The sequence below is a fragment of the Neopsephotus bourkii genome, unplaced genomic scaffold (assembly GCF_033783945.1).
Source record: "Neopsephotus bourkii isolate Nb327-2 ecotype Australia unplaced genomic scaffold, CSIRO-AGI_Nbou_v1 NB_1615, whole genome shotgun sequence".
In the NCBI taxonomy this organism is placed as follows: domain Eukaryota; kingdom Metazoa; phylum Chordata; class Aves; order Psittaciformes; family Psittacidae; genus Neopsephotus; species Neopsephotus bourkii.
The window spans coordinates 5,842,135-5,869,336 of record NW_026902090.1 but is presented as its reverse complement, the minus strand read 5'-3'; the positions used below and the strand labels follow the sequence as shown (position 1 = coordinate 5,869,336).

Here is a 27,202-nt window from a genome sequence, read left to right as displayed (position 1 = left end):
CCCAACCTGTCCTCTGTCATCCAGCTATCCTTATTGAGCCCGTAAATCCCACATGATCAGCCAGTATTGTCATATTGGTCTGATTTAGCTGCTAACTTCGTCCAAAGAATATCTTTCCTGAAGAAAATACAAAGCTTTTTTTTTGTGTCAGTTTTTGAGAGGTCAGCTGGTCCAGGAACTTCTTTCCCTCTAGTTCAATAATATACCTCTTATGAAGAACATATCTATAACTCCTACATCTTAAGTGCTACAAGTATTAACACTGGCTGACCCAGTTCTTTTCTCCTAAGGTCACCTTCTAATGCACTTTATCCTTAGTTCTGTAAAAAGACTCTTACTTTATCAATGTTACATTGCCTACCTCCTATTGTTTGTGTGGCTTGGTCTCCCAGATTACCTCATTGCTCTCACCTGCAAAGTGACACCTGCCCCATCTGCTCCAGGTGAGGCTGAGTTCTTAGCTTGATGAGCCAGTAAATAGAAGAAGGTAAAATCTGAAGGAAGAGATGGGGTTTTGTCTTGTAAATGAATGACTGGTTTTTCTTGTGAGTCTTTGGGGGAAGAAAGTGAACACTGGACTAAGTCTACTTGAAGGTAAGTGCTTTATTGGATCTTCTGGGGTATGGGTATGTACAATGTTAACTAAAATTGGTATGTGGCTGTGGTTTAGATACTTAAGCACATTGTGAGTCTGAATGGCCTTAGCAGTTACGGATTTCTGGAGACATGCATAATCTGTTTGCCCAGTGCTGCTGAATGATGTAGATATCACTATTGTGCCTCGGTTAGGTAATGGTGGTGAACTACAGCTAACTCATCTTTAGTCCTGAGGAAGATTACATGCTAGATGTTGCAAATCCTTTAAAGATTTGGTTCGGGAGTTCTTATCTAGTGCTAAAAGAATAATTAGCAGAACTCTACACATTCATGTGTATTTTCTAACCTGCTGAATATTGGAGATATAGCTCTTTTTCCTTCATTAAAGCAGTTATTCCTACAGAATCTGTCCTAATCAATTGACTGTAGTGCCTGTTTTGGAACCCCATTGGCTTTGGGATGCATGTATTGGAGGCTAATCCTCCCTTGCAGAGGGCATTGATGCCTGTAACAGAGCTCTAGGCAGTCCTGAAAGGTAGATGTGGCAAAGCTCTCAAGCAGTGTGCGTAGTTTGTTTCTTAATATAGAACAGATTCTGTAGCTAAAATCTATTTGTCTCCAGGCCTTCTTCATTGTCTACATCACACGAGCATTTTCTTGTTAAATTACTGCCTGCCTGCATAGCTCCAACATAGTGACTAAAACCTGCAGACACTCAAGGGTTCCCTAAGCTGTCCCCTGGAATAAAATAACTTACTCCAGTAAGAGTATTTACACCAAGATTCATTGGGGTAGTTCTGAGCCTCAGGAAAGTGCATCTTTGTAGGAGATAGGTTTTTGGATAAAGCTCACACTGAGTTACCATCCAGCATTGTCTTTCAAATCCTCCTATTAGTGTGGTATCTGGAAGAAAACATTCTCTTGGATATGTCTTTTAATAAAGGCAACAAATCAAACTGTTAATCTACAAAACATGTACCAGGAATGTCATAGGAAGTTCTTGCTGTCCCTTATTCTCTTATTGTCTCAGAATGGAAAATAAGCTGTTACAAAACTTGTGCTAAAGATTTGTTTTACCTGGGGACTGTGATGGAAACTGCAGAAGTAGTGTTATCCAACGATGTAAACCTCACTTCCCTCTTCAGTATACCTTAATTGTTAGATTTGTACTTCAATTGTGATTTGAAACCTTTGCTTGGGAGTGATAAGATATTGAAAGATACAGGATGAACTCTGAGCTGGAGATTGACAAATGAACTGAGTTTTTGCCTGTGTCCATTGAACTTGGGAGACTGAGACACAGTGGTAGCTGTAAGACTAGCTGTAAGACTTAAACCAGGTCAAGCTTTATAGGACATGACAAGCAGAAAATATAGCAAACAACTTTTGAAAAGTGAAGGTAGAACTCAACTGATGCAAATTACTTAATTAGTGATAGAATGTCTATTGCATGATATAGGAATTTCATGTTTTGTCTTGATTTTTTACCCCCCTCTTATATGCTATATGATTCTTCAATATCTTGTCAGTGTAGATATGAATTGTAGCTAAATAAACCCTTTGTTTTATCAGCATGTTAACTGTAGTAGTAGCTAGAGTATTTTGTTTAAGAATGTAGTATGAGGAGCCAAAAACTTATATTCAAGTACTAATTTAGTGAAATTTAATGGACATCCTTCAGGATGAAAATTCAGGTGTTTAATAGATGAAAGGTAGTATGTTAGTGGGGTGCTGCAATATACAGCCGAGTCCTGTTATGGAGTTCTTTCCAGGTGGTGATAAATAGAGCACATTACCCAGTCGGGAGTGGGCTCTCTTCAAAGAGGAAGGACAATGTGAAATGAATAAGGGGAAATAAGGCTATTTTTTAATGTGTATGTAGTAGGGCTGCTTTTAATCTGGTACGTATCAAGTAGCTTCAAGAAGTAAATCATAGAAAATGTTAGCCTTATGCTACATCTCAGCAAAATGCTAAGCTAAATAGGAAAAAATGAGGTGTTGGAGGAGTGAGGCTGACTGAATGTAAGGACTTGATATGAATAATATGTTAGTTTGGTTTCTAACAAACATTGCTGTGTGAGTCATGGTCTTTGACTGGGTGAAGGACCCTTTTTCTGGAAGGGTTAGTTTTAACTTGCTGAAAATAATTATTTTTCTCTTGGTTTATAAATAAGAAATCCTCCTGCATGCAAAAAAAAAAAACCACCCTATGTCTTTATTTTTCTTGAATCTCAAATGTGAATTCTGAACATGTGCCTAATTGCCTATGCCTTTAAGAAATGTTTTAGCTGTTTTATTTCCCTCTGACAAGGATTTGCTTTAATGTGGTCTCACTTTTCTGGTTTTTCTACCCAGAATTGTTCAGTAAACTTAAAAAGTGACTGCAGCAAAAAGTGTTCTGTTCAGTTATCATTCATTGCCTGAACTATACCCGGGTGAGTGCCTCTCCTTTAGAAGTGCAGGGGTGTGTGTGTATATTAATCAGTCACTCAAATTCTTCCAGAGCTGCAGGAGGCTTGTACTGAATTTCTTGCCTTGTGTAGGTCTCCTAATAAACAAAGAATCAGCCTGTTAACTTGTCTCCTTTACTGTCTAATGATACATGCCATCTCTGTAGCTTTGTCCATTTGATGTTCATCAGGCTTTTTCACAAAGACGAAGGAGCAAAGCTTTTTATTCTTTCCAGTATAGGTAAAAGCTTGTTAAGTGATTTTAATTCTCCTCTTTAAGTTCATTTCATATGCAAGTTCATACATTATGCTCATTTATCAGTGGTGGCCCATGAGGCTTGCCCAAACAAAACAAAGACATAAGCTACAAGAGTATCTCAACTCCAAGTCATGTGCTAGCTCTCAGTTTAACTGTAATCCCTGTTCCAATGCATTGATCATCTCGAGTTGTGACAAAATGATGTCCCAGTGATGGCCACCCTGTATGAGTTTCTTGTGACTGATAGGTTTAGCTGTGTGTCCCCAAAGAGTCATGGCAGTTTGAGTGAAAGTTCTGCTCAAGTATGGTCAAATCTCAGTTGCTAAATTCAACTTTCACTGATCTAAACTGTCCTTAGTGCACACTTGCAAAAAAAAACCCATCATTGAGGTGTTGTGTATTTCTGCAAGCGTTCAGACCATTCTAAAGAGAAGTGAAGCCTGCAAGTCTGGCTGGCACAGTGTAAACACCCGTGTCATCTTCATTGCTTTGCTGTTAGGAAATGTCAGTTCTCTGTTCTTTGAGAAATCCCAGGTGCAGCATTGCTGTATAGCATTATTTCTATCTTGAACTGTTGTCCTTATTGTGGGAGGCTTCCTTTCCAGGGTGCTGGGAGCAACGGTTGCTGTTGCCTGCAAGCTGTTAGAGCCCTTGTGCTGATGAACTGTTACACATTTCTTGCCCCTTGTGGAAAGGTGCTATATTATGGATGCATACTCTCGTGTCAGGCGAAGATCATGGAGTGACCTGTCAGAGAGCTCTTCTCTGCTGAGCTGTGAAACTCGGGGTGAAGAAAGGTAAGAACAGGCTTTAGAACAGGTTAATGTGTGCTATAAAACTTTCATTTTCTTTTAAAATAGCATGTTACCATTACTCTTCCCAGTTTTAGGCCTTCCAGTACCCTGTATTTCTCATCTGGTGTTGCTCTTTTATAACCTAAGCCCCAAACAACAAATCAACAGGATCTTGAATTATTTTCTGGCCTTCAGTATGAGAAATAGGCTTTTCAGACCATAATCTATTGGCTACTTTGGCTTTTCTTATTCTGACCTACCCCATGGGGAATTCAGGTACTTGTCTGTTGTGAACTAAACAGTGTGACTCAACATTAAGCAACTTGGTCAACGTTCTGTTTCAGGTTAATCTACAGTGAGTACACAACTGATGGGGATTCTTAATTTTGAAGAAAGTAATCATCATGAGAGGTAGCCCTTGCTGCCTGGCCGAGGGGATTGATCTTCATTGGCTTTCATCAAAACACTCAGACTTTCTGAATAATGTCCCGAAGGAAATAGCTCTTGGTGAAAGAGTTCTTAATTACATTGTATTTCACATTTATTCTGCATCCTGATCTTTATAGCAGGCAAGTGTAATGGCTTACTTCTGAGAAACTGGCATAGTGGCCAGCCTCTTGGGGACTTCTGGTGCGGCACAGAGAATTACAGCTACTATTAAACCTCTTGCAGCACTTGCAAATTGAAAACACAAGAAGCCAGGAACAGTCTTTCAGTTATCTTTGAGTCACAAACTTGCAGTGGTGCCTAATTCACTTCTAATTTAGAAAGGAAGTGTTCTGATGATGAAAAACATGCCTGCATATTTTAACAATATGCTGAAGTGCTTAGATGCTTTTGATGTAGTGTCACAGTGTTGACTCGATCTGCATACAGTGTTTTAATTAGTACAAACAATAATTAGGTGACAATGGTGAAGTCTTTAGCAGGGATGAATCAGTAGTTATGTTTATACACCTTACTAGTCTCTTGCATAGGAAATGATGCAGGGAATACTTAATTGCCTCTGAAGGAGAAAAAGCTTTCAGTTTACATATATGTACAAAGAAGGCTGGTGGTGGTGTGAAATGTGGATAATAAGAGCTTGTCTTGAACTGCTCCTTTCTTGCTCTGCTGGTGGGAATAGTTGTTTTTCCTGGTAGCTGAATAACCAGCAGTACTGTTATACATTTCCCCTTTGAATGCTGTGGGCATGCCATAGCTGCATGTAGTGTAAAGAATGTTTTCAATGGCTCTGGAAATGAGCATCACCATCTTGTAAAACAGTCAGCTGGGGACAGAGTGGGGGCATAAATTTGCTAGTAGGGGTCACCTGGGCTATTCCCAAAGACAGCTCATTGCTTGGCAGGGGGTGGTGTATCTCAGGGGCTCCTCTTTAAGAGCTGCTTTGCAGTAGCAGTGACCTTAGCAAAGTGCAGGTAACAGAGGCATGATGGTGAGAGCTCTGTCTTTGGGATATTGGATAGTTTAAGGGCACTAGCTCATGCTGTGTGTGGTCTTTGCAGCATGAGAGCTCCTGTTTGGTGGGCTTGGACCTGTGTTGTGGAACCTTCAGAGCTTGGAGGCTTTGGCTGTATTAGCTGTAAGCTATGGTGCAGGGTGACAAGCACAGATCTGCTACTGAATAGTGTTGCTGAGGCTTAGCGTATGGGGATGCCAGAAAACAGAATAGACACAATGTAATTCAAAGTAACTCCAAAATGATAATGCCAGCACCTCTGGTTTTGCCTAAAGTGATGTGAAGCCATTACTCCTCATGGGAGGGTTTCCAGTCTGTGCCTGTCTGGAAAGACCACTGTTTCTTCTTGTTGGCCCTGGATTATCACCATAGAACAGTAGAATTCACCAGATAATTTCTTATACATGTGTGGCTTCTATGAAGGTTTCCCATACAAAAAATGGCTTTTACTAAGCACATACTGCCTGGGTGAAATAGCGCATAGACTCCGTAGAGCTGAAATTGGATAGGGTGCAACTCCTTTATTGTTAGTCCATGACATGTCTGAAGCTTTGATGCTGATTTTTGTGCTCTATCTCTACCTGAAGCTAATATTTTTTAGGGTAAACTTCTTCTGAACTTGGTCAATCCTGTAAATTGCTAAGATGGAAAAAAAAAAAAAGAGTAACCCTGTAGTATGCATGAAACAGTGTAAATGAAAGCTCATGGGATGCTCAGGGACACTGTAAGGAGGCCTGCTTTGGAAATGGCCACTGAATTAGGCAAATTGGTGCATTTGTTGATAACTGCAGTGCAAGAATTACTAATGCCTTTTGTAAGTTACTCCTCAAGAGTACTGGATTTAGTCCTCAAGAGCAGCAGGGGAGAACCCTAAACCCACTAGGAAGAATAATCTTTACCAGTTCCTTGGTTGATGGCTAATTTTGAGCCTGAATTTCGATTGTATAAAACACTACCTGAACTGAAATCTTTAGCTATACTTTGGGAGGAATCTGTCTATTAGAGCCATTTAAAATAGAAGAAATAGTAATTAATGCTTTTGCCCTTTAAGAAAAGCTCTGCATGCCCATTAACTAATTAATTTCCTGCCTGCTGATATTAAACTTAATGCTGAAACATTGAATTTATACCCACAGTTGTCACTTTTGTCTATAAGTAATTTTAATTATGCACACAGAAAACTGTAAGGCACTTGCATTGTGCATTGAGTACTGAGATTTAATTATTTGATTGCATGTAAAGAAGGGATCTGGGGTGAGTAACTCTGAAAACCTTGATCGAAGTGTATAATGGTGCTTCTACAAAACAAGTGTTTTCTTATCTCCAGTGGTTTCAGTCAGGCTGTGACACTTAATTATTTTATTTACTCTTTCCATTTTGACTGTTTTTCCAGTTAAAAATTCATGCTGTGTTTTCTGCTAGAATTTTCCTACTGAAAAGAACTAAAATAATCTCTCCTGATCCCTGAGCAACCTGAGGCTGTTTCTATGCTGTCTAATAAGATACTAATTCCTTTCTGAAGCTTTTCTCATAACTCGCTTACTTGTATTCTTTCTCCTGTGTAAACTCCAGAGTCCTTCACCAGAAGACTCTGTAATATTTGCATAATCCCAAAATGCAGTTCACTTTGCCTCCAATAAAAAGCCCTATCCCCTTTGAGGCAATAACCCCCATCAGCCTGCAGAACTTTTAAGGGGAAGCACCTTTGCTTGGCTCATCCTTGTGGGTTTCACCCAATGGTATCAGGCAAATAATTTCCTTTGTTTTTGGAGAAACTGTGTGCTTCTTGATGTGCTCCAGCTCTATAATGAGGCTATCGGGCTTCTTCTGGTTCACTCTGATGAGCCTTTTCCCGTGTAGCCCAGCAGCCTTAGGTCTAAAGTGGTTATTAGTCATATGGAAGGGAGATTCATGGGGCTTCATTATGACATTAGAAATTACATTAATGACATTAGTAATGACATTAGAAAGAAGATTGGTATAAATGACATTAGAAGATTTCTGTGAGAGCATCAGCTTCTGTAAGCTCATCACTGATGTTGGCTGGTGAAGTGACACCAGGTTTGTCTATGCTGCAGGACTTTTCACGTGGATAAGTTTAGGCTAATGTCACTGAGTGGCTTCAGATGTGTTGTGCCAGGCCCTGATTAATAATCTCCATATTAAGGGTTCTTCTAGGCCTGTATTCTGACTCCAGCAGAGGCCTAAGTGAATGCTTAGGGAAGGGTAATGATACACCTTTGACTGCTCTCCTGTACTGTTTTTCAGGCCAAGCAACCTCCTGAGCTGGGAATGGTTTCTATCTTTTTATACTTACATTATGCAGAGAATTCCTCTTTACATAATTTCTAGAGGAAACTTGGTAACTTCAACAGTCTGTTGCCCAAGGAACAATATTTTGCTTCCTAAACCTCATCATCCCTTGGCTTATTTGGCTGAATTAACTGAATTTAACCAAAAAAACTTCAACCAAACCGCAAACAAAACCAAACTTTGTTTTCTCTATCGTGTCACGACTGCAGATTTGGAGACTAGGCAAAGCATGCATTTACCCTGCTTCCAAGAACTGACTAGCAGAGGTAGATGCTTGCTAACATGGTTATTGAGAAAACTGGGAGCAGGAGTGCTTCTGTACAGCACAGAAGACCATGGGAGTCTGTAGAGCAGATATAAAGGCTGTTTTTCTTTCCAGGTATTCTCCATTTTCTTAAAATCAAACCACTTTTTAACTGGAGCTGTCAGAAGCAGGAAGAGAAGCAAAGTTGTGGCTAGGCTTTGGGGCCAATTTGGGAAGGCACATCCACTTATCCCAGCAGGAGACAAATGGGGACTGACACACTTGCACAGAAAGTATTGTAAAAAAAAAACCCCAAAGTGATACTGATGGTGAGGTACTTTTCAGTTAAGACACCTCAGGTTTAAAGAGAGAGAAAAATGTGTTGGGAGAAATTGAGTCAGGTATGGTGCAGCAGAATTCTTGTCTTAAAGAACAAGAAGAGACACGAATTGACAAAATGATCTCGTGTAAGATCAGTGCTGTGTCGTGTTACAATGTCCTGGAGGATTAAATAGTCTCATCTATTGTGATATAAGAAGTGCCTCCAGAGCAATGTTGCTAACTTTTGAAATTGTACCTGGGATTTATATCCTCACCATGCAGTATGTCAGCCCAAATGATGTGAGTCTAGGCCACTAGTGTCTAGCCTCTAGCATTATGACTTTGAAATATCTTCATTTCCCTGTACTCTCAGGGATATCTATATCTTGCTCTTTAGGATTCGGCTGTATCTGTGATGATTAGCACTTACCTCTTGGCATATTGAAGAACGTGCATTTGTCTCTGCTGCTACAGACATTCTTCTTCCTGTGTCCTGCAACCCAGTGATTTCTACTTTGATCTTTCCAAATGGCCTGTGGGTCCTCCAGATGTACTGTGTGCGTTTTGTTTCCTGCATCCACCGCGTCTGGCTGCTCTGTTTGGATCCCTTTGGCCACCCAAGCACCCACCTCCCTGCTTTAGCTGCAAGAAGGCTGCTGCTGGGCTCCTGTCCAAACCTTGACAGGGCTGGGTGAACGCCCTGAACGGAGAAGGGAACCCTGGAGCTGTCCCTTTTTTCTTTCCATCTCTGTGAAAACAGCTGCAAGTTGCAAGAAGAGTCTACAGCATGCTTTAATATTACCCTATGAGGCAGGCAAATTGGGCAAGCAGGCCTTCCTTCAGAAGGCATAAACAGAACCATGCATGTATTAATGCCTCAGAGATCTTAATGTCTGGTTTGGTCTTAGTCAGTGGTATAACTCACAAGTATGTGTTAGGAGCTGACAGCAAGCACAGAGCTCTCCCTGCTGCCACACTTGAACTGTTGTTGGGGTTCTGGGAAAAGTTAAAAAATTAAAGAAATTTAAAGGCATGATTTTAAGAAATAGAAGTGACTCTGGTTTTCCTTATTTATAGGAGAAAAATGTTTCTTCTGTTCTCCATCCTCAGTAAAATTGTTATTGGAGCAGAGTTGGAGGGGATGAAGTCTGAATCTCTACTCTCTTCAGTTTACTATTGTCTGCTTTCAAATATGTTGATTCCAAGTATCCTGGGAAAAACTAGGTTATTCTTCACTTATTTCCTAGTACTCTTGAAATATAGTGAGTTTTCTTAACAGACATGTAACCAAGCTCCCATGAGCTCCAAATGAGAGACTTGTAGGCAAACATATAGATGTGGCTGCATGCATTTTTCTGTTTGTGACAAATTGTTTTAATGTCATAATGCTAAAATAGAAATTGTGTTTAAGTACCTTTAGAAATAAATACTGAAGCTCTCCTGGCTCCCATGCTGTCAATTGGCTTTCTGCACATAGAAAATGTCTGCTTCTTTTGAAGGCATAGCTACAGACTAGGTACTGAACTACTCCAGAGCATAGTTTCAGAGTTAGTGATTCTGTGCTCAAAGCTGCTGCAGCTGTAATATGCTGAAATGTCTCAGGGTTATCGTTACTGGTCAGTGTGAGGTTTTCAAGCAATGTCATTGACCTAAGGTATACCTGTAACCGCAGATGCCTGCGGTTAGACATTGGCATGTGGCTTTGCTAGACTTTATTCAATATAAGTTTGGGCTGCTCCCCTGCTATGTTACAATCCCATGCATCAGAAACAAATGTGTGCTTGGGGAGATTCAGACAGCTAGCTGATCTAATAACTAGTTTTTTGGGATTAGATTTGTCTGGTCAGTAACCTAATATGGTCAGCTTTGCATCCACAGGCTCCTTATATTATGTTCAGCACACGGAGATGGAAACATGTAGATAGGGACAGAATTGCTTTTCTGGCAGGCCCTCTCCCATCAGTCTGCAACATTTGTTGTGTAAAAAATGTATTTCTGCATAAAAAAAAATTGCCATTTATTTTAACTTGGCTACCTGTTTTGGCCCACTTGTTGCATTGGAAGAGCTTTCTCTGGTGTTGCACAATGAAATGGGGCTTTGGTTTTTGGTAAAGAGTTTCAGCCCTTAGAAGTGTGCTGTGTCTTGGGCTGGTATCCTGAGCCCTGAGGGGTGACGTGAGCTGGAAGGAAGCAGAATTGAAGTTAGAACAGTGGAGCTGAGCCCTGACTAGTGGCACAAACTGCTCTCACTTGTCGCTCAGTGCCACAAGTTGTGTTATGGCCTTATTACTCTAGACAGTAAAGATTTCCCTACTAACTTTGTAAAATGGTTAGGATTGGGAAGGATCGTAAGATCACCTAATTAGGACTTTCCCTGCTGCTCCCTCTTTTGAGGAGTCATGGAGTGGGGAGTTCATGAAGTCAATCAAAGCAACGACTGTCACGCAGCAGAACATTCTGCAGTGGAAAACAAGGGGAAATATTTCCTAGGAGACCCTGTGAAAAGCTCTGATAGCTTGTCAGTCCTCTGTGTGTGCTCCCCAGGAGATGCTCTGTGTCTTGGAGAAATCAAACCTGGTAAATGCTGCTGTTGCCATAGTGACAATCCTTTTTTTTTTTCAATAGCAGTAAATAGTTGTACAACTGATCAGCTCATTAGTTGCTACTGCAGAGGATCTAACTTACCTCTGTTGCCTTACCCATTGAAAAGCCTTGAGACTAGTGGGCAAGAACAGTCTTGTGGCCACGTTTCTTGTAGTACATAAAAGCAGAAACTGGTTGAGTTTTAAAACTAGGTCCTCTTGAACACTTACATGGTGTAAAAGTGAAGTAAGTATGTAGTGGAGAATTTTGTAGGGCAAGATCAATGTCACAGAAGTCATCATTGGCAGCTGTAACCAGGTCTGAGGACCATCTCTCTGCAGTATGGGTGGACTTGTGGGGCATTATGTGCCAGAAAGAGTGTCCTCTTCCCCTGGAATTGCTCCCTGTCCTTATTTACCTACTTTCTTCTGCCTGTCAAGGGAAAGCAAGAGATGACAGTGCAGGGAAGGTCTTGCCATCTCATGACCACCAACATTAAAATCACAGCTGAGATTGTGGCTCAGGGCACCTGAGTGCTGCCTGGGCTTCTGACAATCATGCTCTAAGCTGGGTTAATTTGTTTATGGTGCGTATTTCTACCCCATCTCTTCCAGAGGAAATTCAGGTCAGTGTACAACATTTGCATGTGGTATTTCCTGTGGGGAAATAGGAGTATTACCCTAGTTTATAACCAAAAGGCTGGAGAAAAGACATCCCTTAGGTCTTCACAGTGCTCTCACTGGTGTAAGAACTGAATCCAGATCTGCTATGGATTGGACCAGGGTAGAGCTCTGTGGCCCAGAAGCTTATGCTGAACCGAATAAATCATTCAGTGCTGACAGGCAGGTTCTAGTATAACTCTTTTTTTTAATTAAATGAGTTGGAAAGCCAGATGTGGGATCCAAGATCTAAAGGCGTGAAACTGTGCCCTCTGTTTTACTAATGCTTCTTACAGTCGTTCCTTAGGAGCTCTTGTGCCTTCCACAGGGAAGCAGCTAATGTTATATATGAGCTTGCGTGTTTCATTAAAAATGTTATTTCTTCTAAGCAGTGAAAGATATATGACCTGGGGAAAAGCATCATAGAGAATCCAGAGGGAATCTTTCACCTGGGTTGTCTGAGAATGCAGCTATAGTTTGCTACTGTTGACTGAATTACATCTTGTGGCTTGTTTTGCAAACCGAAACCTTTCTAGCATGTATGCTTCTTGATTTTATTTTTCACTATCTTGGCAATGTTTGCAGCTGTGTCTTGGGGTACATACTCTGGTTCCCTTCAGACCCACCAAGATGCGAGCCAAGCTGAGAAAATGTGCATACATTTCCACAAAATTTCCATGATAACAATTTGGAGAGGCCCTTATGTTAAGAAAATTCATTCTCTTGATCCCTTGCCTAATGTTTTGACATTAGGATAATGCACTATCTCTTTTAGTTTTATCTTTCCTATCAAAACCACTTTTTCCACTTAGCTGTCTTCCCTCTCTATTTTACGCAGTGACTTAGTTTAGTCAGAAACCTTCTTCACTTCTTTACACTGGGAACGGACTAATCAGTTGTCAACTGTTGACATGGTGGTTTTCCCTAGATCCTAATGAAGAAACTGCCTCTGGAGTTGGTGGGATTTTATCTCTGTGTGTAAATCTAGAGTGCAAAATTTGAATACAGGCCTTAGGCTTTAACTGGTAAGGAATAAATTGGAAAGGGAGATTGTGGATGCTTCGGGATTTATAGATGGCTGTGGGAGCCTATGAACTTTGCCACCTGATACCACAGCAAAAATACTGTTGTAGGCCTTGCTTTAACATTGGGAATTTTTGTTGTTACTTCTTAGTTACGGTTCAAGTGAAACACTTGGGATAGAACAAAATGTGATTGGAGATGAGGAATTGCTCATTGATTTCCTTAGAGGTGACTTTTGCAAGCATCTCTTCTTTCCTGTCTTCCCCATTTTCTCCTCTTTCTTGCCCCCTTGAAAGTGAGACTACATGAGAAGAGAGGCTTTCATTTGTCTTGAGTGAGGAGAAAATTCCTTAGCAGGAAAAAAGGAAAAGTCAAGCGACTCAGTAAAAGTTGAAGTGTTGAGTCCATCTTAAGTACAGAAATACAAGAAAATACAGAAAAATTAGGGGTGGTATCTGAAGAATGAAAACTCCTTTTATCTTAGTATAAATGTCAAATAATAGCTAATACCTGCCTTGGGGAACCAGACAAAACAGCAGTTTGGTTATTTCTCCCTCTCCCTGAGCTGGATGGAGTGCTGCCTGTCCCCTTGTGGGATACCCACTGCCCTGCACATGAGATGGCTGTGGGGCTTGCTATCTGCCATTCCTTCATAATGAACTATGGGAAGGAAATAGTAGTGTTATTTCCTATATAAACCTTGGCCTGCCTTCTCTATTGACAGCCATGCACACAAGTGAAAATCAGAGTTATATATTTTTGTGTGGAAAGTGTAGGTCTCTCGAATTGCCTAATGCATCATGAACTGGCAGAAGGCACTATTCTTAAAAAGCAAAACAAAACAGAGTTTTGGGTGGTTTGGGTTTATTTTGCAAAATGGAACAACTGAGCTATCAGATTTGAAACTTTGTCACTATCTTTGTGGCCAAATTCATCATTAAGCCTAAAATGAGCTTTAAAAAAAAACAAAAAACATTTTGTTAATCAAACATTGAAACAAGGTATTTTCTGCTGCTTCACTCCAATATAAAGATTTCAGAGGGTTTTTTGTTTGTTTTTTGTCTTTTCCTCTTGCTCTTTGAAGAAACTGCAGTCTGCCACTATGAAGTGTATGGTGAGGTAGGGAAAGGGAGGAGATAGTAAGCCTCTGGAGACGGGATTCTATGCAGAAAATGGATGTCTCTTGTTCTCTGTCATTATTTATGATTTAAGAAGCAGGAAGAAAGGGCTTTTTTCTCCCTCCAGACTCCCCTCAACCTGCCCCAATTTTCTTGATGGACTATGCAAGTCAGACCTTAAGAAAACAAGTTGTCTAGGTGATATGTGGTATAATAGATTTACAAACTAATTCTGGTCCATCAGTAATGACTTTTCTAAGGCTTCAGGGTTTCCTAACAAGAGGGATGGGAAAACCTAATGCCAAGCTTTCCCTGACTGAAGTAAGAATTGTCCTGGCTACTCTGTTTGCTAAAGTTAATTTCTTCCCTGATGTTAGTGGCAGGAGGGAACAGAACAGGCAGAGAATGATGTCTTCACCATGCGCTTCAGGCTGGGAGTGTCAGGAGAACTGTAGGCTCAAGGACTGGGTTTTACTGGGGGAAAAATTGTTTATCTTGGTTAATTTGATGCTTAGAGAATGAGCAGAGAAACCTGAGAGAGCATGCAGATGTTTAGCCAGGGTTGTGTGTTCCATGGGTGTCTTATCTAGCCTTGATTTCACAAAAAGTCTAAAATTAAGTACAGATGCAGCCCATGGCTTACCTTGTACTTGGTTTTCAAATAGTGATAATCATGTGCTTTATCTTGCTGAATGAAGGCCCAGGTAAGTGGGCTGATGAATAACTCCGTGAATCAGGCTGCTGAGAACAAGCAGGGAACAAACTGTACAATGAGACATAGTCACTAAGTAGGTTGTATTCTTTCTTTTCACATGCACTACTGTCTTGCTTGGACATAGTTCTGCCTCTTAGACCTGAATAGAAAAGAAGTATGGACAGAACAGGGTCTCTGTGGGATAAAGAACTTGGCTTTAGTGTGTAATTCTAAATATTTTTGTAGGGTTTTGCAATGTTGCCTATATTGCTGCCTCCTCTAGTTCATTCTAAGGCAAAAATTGGCATTGCAGACTGGCAGCTGTACCAAGTCTATCCAACCTTCTAGTCTTGGCTTTGCCTGAGATTTCATCCGTGGGCTGGAGTTCAGGACAGCATGCAGATTCTTTCAGTTGCCTGATTCTTTAAACAAAAAGGGAAAATATCTGAGCAGTCTCTTGCTTGCAGGTAGCTATTTGAGAGGATCTTGTTGCTTCAAGCCCTGCTCTTTCTACATTGATCTGTATCAGCAAGGATTGTCATGGGAGATGAGATCTGTAGTAGAAATTAGGAAAAACAGATTAGCAAATGGTTCTGCATACTCATCCTGTGAACTCTCCTGAGCCTCTGAAGCTGCCACTGGGTTTGCCAGCACAGCTCACTTCTGCAGCTGTCTGGGATGATGTCAGCGTTCCACAAATTTCAACTGAAATGTCAGAAAGGAACAACTTTCTGCGACTTCTGGAGCTCTTACCTCTGCTCAGGGGAGCAGCTTGCCCTGCTAAAGGCAAGTAATTAAGCAGTACTTCTGGAGGCCTAGTGAGTTCCTCATGGAGTCTTGCAGTGGTGAGAAAACAAAAGGCAAAAATAGAAGCAATAGCCTAGAATAAATGACTGAGCTGTCTCTATTCCTGGTGTTCAAGCTTGTGCTGAAACAACCGCATGAAGAAACAGATGCTGGGTTAAAACATCCTGGCCTGCAATCTAGGAATGCTGGGTTAAATACTGTGCTCTGCTAGTGAATTCTCATGTGCTCTTGGTTAAGGCTGTCCCTGACCGCAGAGTCCAGAAGTTGTATTATAGCTGGAATAGATGTGAACTGGTCTTAAATTGCTTCACTGAAGTGTTTTGATAATGCAGCTGCAGCAGCATGGCAGTCATTCTGTGGTGAATGCTGTGCTTCCATAGCTACCATGCATGGTGTATGTTCAGAGCTGGCTTTCTGGTGTGCTTCAGCTGTAGTGCAGGTACGGTGTCAGCCACTGAATTTCATCTTGATGGGTTCCCCATCTGTAAATAGGGCATGATGAGGCTTTCCTTTCTCTCATGGCTCTCCATGGCAAAGATTGTTTTTCTTCAATTGTATGCACATGTCTAGAGACAGTGGTACATTATGAGAACCAAATTTCCTCCAAACACCTTAGTAATGTGTAATAACTCCAAAACAAGAATAACAGTTATGTTTAGGGGAAAACCGTTTACTTTGAAAACTGCTAACTAAAAAATTGCAGTTTCTCTAACAGGCAGATGTATTTCATCTGCCTGTAATATGCTATTTGAAACAATTAGCCAATGCTGATGGAGTAGATCTTGTAGTTTGTCTGATTTAAGTAATCTTCCTTCAAAAGGTTCTCTTGTGAATTAATGGGGGAAGAGGCTCAAACAGATAACGAAGTTATTGACAAAGAGATACCAGCAAGGAGCATACCTTCTAGTATAGGAACAGATAAGGTATATTTTCTATTTACTCTTCCCATGCTACAAGTATCTTCCTGTAGGCAGTTGTTCATCCTTTTGATGTACTACAAATACTGATTGCCAGTTTATATATAAGAGCTTATCAGGTTGAGCTCAGGCTCTCTTGCTTCACTTACACAGCCACAATAATTGTGTTCTACTCCTTAACCTTCCTAACAGCATTTCGGTGTAGAGAAGAGATTGCTTGTGTCAAATAACTTAGAAAAATGAGGAATTTAGCTGGGCTTTTCAAAAGCTTCAAATTGGAGATGGTCCAGCTCTGAGACACGATGGCAGTGTTGCAAACTACAGACCAGTGCTCCAGACTTGAAAAGTGAGCTGGAAAAGATCAATATACTTTGTCTCAATGTTTCTTTTGCTATTTCTATAAACCTATTACAAGGAATATAAGAAACTATAAAAGCCTGTGTAGAAAAGAAGGCAATATGAATCTGGAATACCAGGGTCTATCTTCTGACTAAAAAAGCTTTATAAAAGCCGGTCTTGCAAAGTCCAATTGTGTTCAGCAGAGCAGGAGGCTTAACTAGCAATCACAAAATCGAACTATACTAAAACCTTGATATTAATTTTTCTAGCAGTAGCTAGCAGTAGTAATCATGGAACTTCAGGGCATTTTCTGTCAAATTGTTACCAATGGGACTGTAAGAGCTTAACCTGGTCAGAGTAAGTCCTTAAGAATCATTCTTCCAGATGGCTTCACTCTAGCAATGACAGAAAAAGTCATTGTAACTTTCAGCAGTAGTCCATTTTAATGTTCTACCAGTTCAGTTTCAAGTGACCTCTGAGTTAAATGCAAGAGTTGTTCTTTCCAGAGCTTTCCCTTTTGAGTGCTACACTTCTAAATGCAATTATCTGCAATCATGTTCATGCTCTTGCTTGTCACTGGTAGCAGTAGCTCAACCCAAGGTTGAAGGGTTTTATTCTCAAACTCAGTACTTCTTGGCACCACAACTGAATTCTTACTACCAGGTTTGTATGTACATCCCCTGTGTAAATAAGAACTGAAGTGTTTTGCTGCTCTGTAGCTTAGTCAGGGAACTACCTTGTGGTGGTGTTGACAAATACAACCTGGGAGAGTAAAAAAGAGGACTGGAAGGGTAAAAACCAGTGATAGTACTTGATAGAATACAGAAAATAAGGTAATTGATGGTGACATGCAAGGTGAAGCGAAAGGACAGGATGACTAGAAAATAGAGCCAAGTAACACTAAGTATCCGCTATTCTCTGGGGACTAAACATATCCTTTCGACAATAAGAACATTAAAAAAAAAAGGCAGGAAGAAGAGAGAGAAAATGAGTGCATTAAAGTGCTATGAAATACTCCTAGTGATTTAATCATCAGCTGTGGATATTCAAAGTTCATGTCCACAGGGTCATACAGACTAGTATGAGGTGTTTCTCTATGAAATTAAATGTGCTTCAACTGAGTGACTTGAGTGGGTCAAAATCTATTTACTTCTGTAGGATTAAAGAGTTAAAGCTGGAGTTTGCTCTTCATCAGGTTGAAACTGATGTACCTCAGAAATGAGCTTAAAGGGCTGGTACTAGCAGGAGTGTCCTGCTATCGTCAGGATAGAGATCTTAAATCATATTTGACTGGAAGTTCTTGAAACTCTTCCAGCACGAAAAGGAGCAAGGAGCCACCTTGTATGCAGAGCAGTATGTGCAGGAGAAAAACTGGGTCACAAGAAAGTGGCTTGGCCACCAAGTTTGTCTATTTTAGGTTTACTGACTGGTTAAATCTCAAATAGGAAGGGGACACAGGAAGTGGAAGATTTGACACATTGCCTACACTCCAGTTCATGTTTGTACATGACAAAGCTGAGGGCTTAGTTAAACATCCATCACTTGATTTAACTGGGTTGTGAAGGAAAATCTGAAGTTAATTGTTTAGCATATGGGGGAAGAACAGGTCGACTAAGGTTTTTTTAAATATTATTTTTTAAAGCAGCTAGTGGTTAATGGTGTCATGTAGAACTCTTCAACTGAATTGAGTCATCCGTCTGTAGAGAATATGACTCCTCTACTGGGAGAGGTGAAAATCATCAACTTTTAGAAAACGTATATGTTGACTTCCAATCCCTGTGAGGGAAGCTCTTGCTATGCACGTTTATAGCACTGAGACTTGAGCACTCTGCTACCTATAACCTGGAACAGTTGTGCATATTAGTGGATCATTTTGTTCTGACTAGTACAAGGATGGGGAATTGACTTCAAAAAGCACCAATTCAAGCTGTCCCTAGATTCCGTATTTCAGCAGGAAAAAAAAATCACTGCCTTATTTGTCAGAACTGACAAGTACATGGGCCTGCTATAACTCAGGGAAGCAAGGCAGATTGCTTTTCTGTACCCATTAATAGCTTAGTGGGAAGATATGAAGGTTTTGGAAAAGATGTGTAAAACCCTTAATCTGGTAAAGGAAAGGAGAATGTTCATTTTCGTGTTTTAGGAGGTTATTGGACTGACTGAGGTTTGTAGGCAATGGAGAGTTGTAAGTGGCTATTCTGACTTTGGTAGAAATTGCATCAATTTAAGTGACTAGATAACTGAAAGATATAGAGTGCCTGACAAAATAGATTATTAATAGAAGGCCCTGAAGCATTTAGTGAAGCTGTTTTCGAACAAAGATGATATGGGATTAGCATACTTTTAATTTACATTGTTGGCAAAGTTAATAGTGTGGAACTGCAGTAGATACTCATGCAGAAGCCAAGTGAAATGTTGGCACTTTCACAGTGAACTTAAAATTTCAGCTGAATGTAAATGTTTTACCACTAACGTTTCTTATATGGCACTGAAATGATGAAGTTACTGGAGTCTTGGGTGCTATTTCTTTATGAGGAATGAGATTAATTGGCCCAATTTCATTGAAAGGGTCCTTTTAAAATTATTTTGTGTGTTGTGCTGCAAATTCTTGCGCTAATACCTGTATGCCACATTCTAAAGAGGCAAGAATCTGAAAGTCACATTAACAAATAAAGATCTGTGTGGTTTTGATCATGTCCAGGTGTATTTTGAGCACATCGGAGGTCTGCAGAAGGCAGTCGCATAACTTGCAGGGTCCTCAGGACTTGAGGCATTTCCTTCTCCCTGACATGTGTACACAATTTGCAAAGCCTACACACAGGAATGGTGATCTGTAACACAGGCACTTTCTTTAGCTGGAGTCCATCACTTGCCTAAAGTTTTGAGGAACAACGTAAAAATCAAAAGTAGATGTTAATGTAGCAAGGTACGTAAGCCAATATAAACAAAGTACCCAAGCAATGCTGAGATCAAGCAGTGCACGTTCAGACAGCAGGCTTGTGCTAACAGTAAAACATCAGCTGGTAAAATGCTTAATGCTTTGCATATGTTTTGAGACCATCTGGGATGTGGTTCATGCAGTGGTAGGTGTAATCCCATGAATTCTTGTCTAGTGTGCTTTAGAGGCTAGGGACGGGCCCTGAAAACCTGTATTCTTCCCACTTGATCTTCACAGGTATGAGCAATGCCTGGTAGGATTGAGGCCTTGAATGAAGGTACTGGAGGTCAACAACACAAAGTAATACAGGCTTGAGGCTCCACAGAGGACTGTGCCAAGCTTGCAGATCAGAGTACACTTAAAGCAGACAAAGATTCAAGCAAAACTGTACAACTGAGACCTGTGTCTGTGTTACCGTGGTGTCCTCTTAAGATCAGTGTCTTCTGCTTGAACGTTTTTGAGTTTGTTTGATAGTGACAGCCTGAAATAAGTGAAATGAATTGGGCTTGATTTGGATGAAAAGGCTTGTGATTAATTGTATATTCATTTTAATTGTCTACGGTGGGGTTGGAAGGAAGCTGAAAACATCTTTACTAACTGCAGTTCAGAGCATAAGGATGCCTTTGTATAGGAACCTGCATTCCCGGAACACTTCAGGCAGTACTAAATATTTGCATTCCCATAGCTTTCTGTCTGCAGAACTTGTCAATCTGGATAACTGTTCTGTTCATTGATGCCAAACCTATCAGAAGTCAATTCTTTTAAAGAAAAACAAAAAAACCCCAAACCAAAACCACCAAACAAAAACCAACCACAACCTTTTTAAGGCATGTTTGTGTGGATAAGGTGTTGCCTGTGGCAGTTGTTTCTTGTGAAATTATGCATGCTGCAATGATTGTGACAAGATATACGTAAAAGGGGCGGGACAATAACTTCATGCTGAAATGGAATCTTACTTTGCTGTTCAGCACACTAAGGCTCTGGTTTGAGAATAAAGGACTTGGCCTGCTGTGTAAATAATTGGAGCATAACATTGTCCTTGATAACTTTATGCTGGGGCTTGACAGCTCCTTTATCTCCACTGAACTAGAGGCAGATTCCCAGTAATATTTAGGGAGAGTTGGTTTTTGGTGTCCAGAATTAGCATCCTGGAGCTGTTTACTGCTTGTAATAACAGTAACAGGACTAAACCAGGATGTTTTACTGAAGCAGTTATGCAGGATTCTCTGAATAGCTTTCTGTTGCTCTGCTTCCCAGTGAAGTACAGTTTCTTGAACTGACACCCTGAAACTGTTTTACCTGTACAGTTGATTTCACTGGTAGAAGTGAAAATATGAGTAAATGAAGCCTTTTACAAGGTCTTTATCACAGCAGGTGTGTTGGGATGGAAAGGTGAACTTGGCCGAGAAAGCAGGTCCTAATTTGCCATTATAGATTGGGATGTCTTACACCTTTGTTGTAGTAGCTCCTATTGCACTGGGGTATGTAAGGATTAGTAAAGGTTGGAAAGATGCTAATCTGAGGACTAAGTCTTGCAAGTATTTTATTTGTCTGAACTTAATCTTCATTAAGTGTTGCTTAAGTAAAAAATGTTTTGCAAAATGCATTATCCTCCCTTTTTTCAAAAAAACCTTTCTCTGAGTTATTAGGAAAGAAAAAGTATCAAACACAAACTGCTGCTGATACTGCAAGGGGTGAGCTGAATTTATTTAAACATAATGGAGCCTTTTCCTGTTGTTGAGCCACAAAGTATTTGAGCAAGCAGATAGCTTTGACTCCACTTTAACTCAACAAACCTGTGCTCATGCAACACTGAGGCTAAGGCAAAGGGTGGGGGTGTTGTAGAGGTCACACGGATTAATCCATCTGTGGAAGGCTCTGTATACTCTGTTTATTCTGAGGTTGCCCTCCCCACCCCAAACACTTCTGAAATACAGGAACTGTGTTGTGACTTGAAGTGTTAGCGGAGGTAATGAACTCTTCCTTTCCTTGTTAAACTCTTGCAGCCCATAACCAGAACCTGCTCTTTGGCCTCATGCTCTGGGGAAGTGAACTGCCATCCTCCTCTCTGAAGAGAGGTATCCTTTGTGAGACATTTGGTGCTTCACAGCCTATGCTTTGAGAAATGCTGTTTTAGTTGGAGCAGTTCTGCTATACTCATACAACTGTGCTTCAAGGTCTTATCCTTTGAATATTGCTATGCTTTTTTTTTGAGCTCCTGAAAGGAACAAATCTTCATCTTATTTAAAAGCTTTATTGGGAAGGTTTGTCTTGTGGCAATGGTACTTCTGTGGCTCTATGGTTGAAAAATGCAGTGAAGAGAACCATAGGAATAGCCAACAGCAACCCCAAATAAAACCATAATCATTATCCCATAATTGTTACTGTACTCCATCTAGCAATGACTTGTGTTGTGTTCCAGAGCTGCAGGGAATGAAGCTTCCTCTGTTTTGGACTTTCTTTTGAGATGACAAAGTAATTTCTAATTGGTATCCTTTCTGCAAAATGTATTTAAATGCTTTTAGATAGGGCTACTAATCTACTGCAAGCTGGTATTTTGGGGGGTCTTTTCCTTGAGTTGCCTGAAAGCAGAAAGCTGCTCTGAATCTATTCCAGTTATTGTATCTGGTGGAGTTCAGTCCTTACTTGTTCTACTTGTTTCTCCATGGCCACTATCCTGCAGGAGCAAACAGGACTGACTCTTCTATCTTACCTCCAAAGTACTATGCCCCCACCTGCAGCTGCAGTAACTCTTTCTGCAGTAAACTTTTTCAGTTGCGAAGTGACAACTCTTAACTTCTAGTAAACTTCTAGTCTCTGATAACAAAACTTTTTACCTTGGACCTGTGTTTCTGTTTCCCAATGGCCCATGCTCCCTATTTTTTTGTTGCTTTTGATTGTGGTGCTTCTACTTGGGGATGCTAAGTATAAGCAACTCTTCTTTGTTGAAAGATTGTGTAAGCTGATTCAAACTTCCCTGGGTTAGACCAAGTCTGGTTGTGTCTGCTGTTATTCTTTAATCTAACACGTACTTTAAAGTGGAGAAAAGTGCAGGGTCCCTGGAGAACTTAAAAAGTAAAACCTGAGAAATTGCTTCTGATATTATCTCATACTGATCTTTTGTTCTCTGACAGAGCTTTTCCCTGCCTCTTACATGTGAAAATAAGTCCAGGTACTTGATGTCAATTATAGTGATACTATTTAAATGCAAATTTTGTTTTGGCCAGGCTGATCCAATGAGATGAATAGAGGGTATTTATGTAAATAAGCATATTGTAATAAGACAATGAAGTATTTGTAATTTTGGTTGTTAGCATTTTCCTTTCTCCCTAAGGATGAGTTGGCTGGGTTTTTAGGAACACAGGGAGGGATGGGAGTGGCACTTGACATTCAGTGTTGTGGGATAAATTTATATAGAGCTGTAGGCTGCAGACTGAAACAGATCAGGCTCATTAGATGCCAAACAAAAGAGAGGACTTGCAATTTTTCATTAGCAGCATGTTAATAGGAAACTGTAGGGGAGCAATCTAGAGTCAACCTTTAGAGAAATGATTTTTAGATCATTCAGAGGATTTCACTTTTTTAGAGGTTTGGCCTCCATCCTGTTACCCCCTTTGGAGATTTATGAGCATAGTCATATAAATGAAAACTATTCTTATACATGTTGTCTGTGTATATTAAATGGCTCATTTTCATTCTGGTTGCTAAAATTAGTTAGAAGAAAGCGCACCACTAATGTAAGTATCAAGAAACTTCAAATGTTGAAATCTCCTATTTAGACAAGGCCTAGGCTATGCTTTTAGGTGCTGTCTGTAGTTAATAGTGGCTAGGTGATGCCACCAGAAAGTGAGAATGGAACAAATTGCTGTTTAGATGTGTTTTTTCTTTCCATATGTTATGAAAAGAATCTGGGCAAATTTAGATACCTATCAAATTAATCTAGGAATACTTACTGAATCCTAAAGGACTGAATAGTATTCCTGGTTGCTCTGAAAGTCAACATGCACTGACTTGGTAGACGAAGACTTTCAGTAGTGTCGTTGTCTGGGATTCAGTTCTACTATGGTAGAATTCCATTTGAAATTATAATTAGGGACCTGTTCAGTGGAAATAAGGCTATTTTATGCTTTATCTCACTCTAAGGTCTGTATCCTGAAAACAAGGTGTTTGCTTTCTAATTTAAAAGAAATAGTGAGATTTCAGGACAACCACTGAGCCTTGTTCATCTTGTTTAGAAGACACATCAGGTAAGAGCATGGCCTCAGTTCCTCTGAAAGTGGCTTTTGTGTAGTTTGCAGCCTGAGCATTCCCAGTGAGCTTTCTGTCTCAATCTTGCTGCATGGAGAGCCGTGGCAATCTAGGAAATGGATTTACACCCAGCAGTGAGGTATCTCAAGATAGAGGTCACGATAGCTGGCCATTTATCAGTGCCATAGAATAATTTATCATGTTGCTATGTCTGGTTTAGCAGTGCCATTGCATAATTTATCAAGTTGAGGATACCATAGCATTCTAGATCACTAGCAATATTACTTAATATATCATAGTGCATTTATGGTGATAGATGAATAACTGGTAAGATTAGACATTTCTTAATGATCATGTACAACAGCTGTTAGACAATTGAAACAGTAAGGTAGAACTTATATTGACTATATGCTTAAAAAGAAATTATCAGGCAATCTATCTCCCTCATAGGAAGGGTTTCCTTTATCTTAGGACTGTGATGTTTTAAAGATTCTAGATGATATATAGTAGTGACTCTAAGACCCTTATGTTCTATATGATGTGGAACTATGGTTTCAGAAATGATGTCTGAAGGTACAAGGCAATGCATGGAAATGAAAAATGTCTTCATTTTGGGAACTGATGGATTTGATGTAACTCTTATTGCTAGATTTGGATGCACCATGTGGCTATAACAGCATGAAATACCTCTGCCTTTTCTCATCTGCTTAGTAGGTAAAGGCCAGGCTTTTAAAAAAGCTGTACTTAGAATTTTCTTTAAAGGTTTAGAAAGAAAAATACATTTTGTTCTCATTCTAAGAATTGAATAAGCTTTAAAATTCTAAATCTTCCTATTACTTTCTTTTGAAGGGGACTGTCTGATAGAATTTGCTAGAGAAGTAAAAAGTAAATTTTCCCTTAAGTCCGTTATAAAGGCAGTGGATGCTTCAGTAGAGCTACAAAAGGGAAGTAATTTCTTCTAAACTATAGAGAGATTTAGAATAATTGTTACACAGTCCTATTGCGTTACATTCTATCTGAATTTTCTGTAATGCTATGCTGAACAAATAACTTGCAGAAAATAATCCATCTGGCAGTCCTGGCTCTCTACTTCTGTTCCTGGAACATCTACAGTTGTATCACAAGTTTTTAAAACTGATTACCAGAGCTGCACCATGAATTTTTATAGGTAATTGAGAGTATTATAGACACAGGGGTATCCTAGTTCTCTCATCTTACTGATATTTGTAATGTGCCCTGTAAGTCTCAATTGCACAAAAGCCTATGAAATAAGAGCATCAGGAAGATGACCATGCTCCTGTCTAAGACCCAATGGATATAGAAACCCCGCAAGTATTTTAAGGAAGCTTTTATTGATGCTCACCAGCTGCTTCCCCTGGGTAACATACAGAATGGAATCATCCCTCAGGGATCAATGACAAGTGTTCTTGTTAAACAAAATTTGGTCTTATGATTGTGAGTTCTCATCCTTCCAAAGGAATGTAGAGGGATTTTGTTTAATTAGATTATTTGTTAGTAATGTGAAAATGTGGATTATTTAATTAACATATTAAAAATAGAATAAATGATGGCTAGCTATTCAAAACTCTGCAACTTTCTTATTCTGAAGCATGTCAAAAGGCATAGTTCTTGAATGATTCAAACCCAATTTGGTAAAAAGTAATAAAGTATCCTTACCAGTGGTCTTGGAGCAATTACCATCTCCATAGCTGGTAGGACTTACTGAGGACTGGATAGGGAAAAGCCAGCTGATTTAGCTCAAAACACTGTTAGCAGCAGTATTTAGTTAGTTATAATGACAAGGACTAAGGAAACTTTTAATGAGCATCAGTGTGGTTTAAATGGAAGGGAGGGATGATCTGCAGATGGTGTATGGTAATGGTGGCCTGCCAAATTGTTTCTCTGGCATTGGTGAAATGATACCCATATGTTCCCTCTGCAGTCTGGCACCAGCACTAGCCTGATGATTCCTATTTTGGATTCAGGTCAGCTGGAGTTAGCCTAGGGTTCTCTGCATGTGCTTAAACTTGGAAGGCCCTTCCTCTCCTGTGTGGGGCTTTCAATACTTGCTTTTGTCATATTTTAATAAGCTAAGGGCTATGCCACCACTGGGTTGTATGTTGTCCCCCTGGAACCTTGGCCACACATGTCCTCACTCTGTTCCATTAGCTGTTACAGTAAATGTTTAGAACATGTGCAGAAGCTGACATGAATAGCAATGAGAAGAAACCCAGTGAACCTACATCCTATACCACACAAAGATGCATGACTATAGTCCAGCTGAAACAGCAATGCTAAATGGGATTTCTCCTGTTCTCTTGAATTTATGCCTAGGTGTATGCTACAGGGGTGACACATGATGTACCTATAGATCCTGGCCCCTATACCACTGAGTGGAGAAGGTGTACCCAGCTCTGCCTAAAGTTCCATTTTTGCACTGCTCTTGCAATCTGCTTTTTGTTTTTTGTATATACTCTAATGCTATGTACACTTGAAATTGAGAAATTAACATTTTAATGGTCAAACTGTGAACACATGTACTTAATTTTGATAACCAACTGTCACAAGCAGCTGAATTTTGAGCAGGTGAAAATGCTTCCTTGCTATCTAGGTATGCTAAAGTCCAATCCAACTTGGTGGAATGCATTTTTATTGTTTATTTCTAGTTTACCTTTGGTTTTATTAGTGCAGTGTGGTGTAGGCTGTGCCATCCTTTGCAACTACTTGAGCTGCAGGCTTAGTGGAAAACAATCAATTCCTGATCTTTATTTTTTAATAGTTGTTCTTGGTAAGCCATTGCTTATTCTTATTCATGTTCATATAAAATCGCTGTGGGAAAAACAAAGTTAAATCTGTACTTGAAACTGTCTTCTGAATCATCAGACTTCAGTATTGGGGAATCTTGATATGGAAACCAGTTCATGGTTGAATTTTTTTAAATGTGGAAGCTTTGAAAACGCAATTTCAACAAAGTTTCTGAGATGATCAAGGTTTGGGGAAAGTTGGCTTATTCAGGAGATGCAGTGTTTGTTTCTCTTAAGGGTTTAAAGTAATGTAGAAGTTTGGTGCTGTGGAGCAAATAGATTCCTAACTAGAAGACATAACTGTGTGATAGACCAGAGACAGGCATAAAAACAGTGACACTGTTAATCCTTCTCAATCAAGTTTTGTAGGAAGAAAATGGCAATGAATCTCTTCACTCAGTTTGTCTCCCCCTGAGTTAGAAACAGCTGTGGAATGTTTGTGTCTTCAGAACTGGTTCAGAGGAACATGTGCCTTTTATGCATCACAAGCGTTCAGTGCCAGATAAAGTTTTATCAAACAGAACACGTAACTTGCAGAGCACTAAAGGTCTCAAAACTGACAAGAGTAGGTGGCATGAGAATCATTTACTTTAGTTTCTGTGCTGGCATTGGAGCTCTGAAAGTGGAATATGCTC

General features: G+C 40.0%; 1 long non-coding RNA gene across 1 annotated transcript in view; it reads left to right on the top strand.

The window, feature by feature from the left end:
• Nucleotides 1–527: 527 nt before the first annotated feature.
• Nucleotides 528–27,202, top strand: part of LOC133222726 (uncharacterized) — a 231,971-nt gene continuing 205,296 nt past the window's right edge. The window contains exon 1 of the long non-coding RNA XR_009728351.1: nt 528–594. This is a non-coding gene — a long non-coding RNA (uncharacterized LOC133222726). The remainder of the gene's footprint in view (nt 595–27,202) is intronic.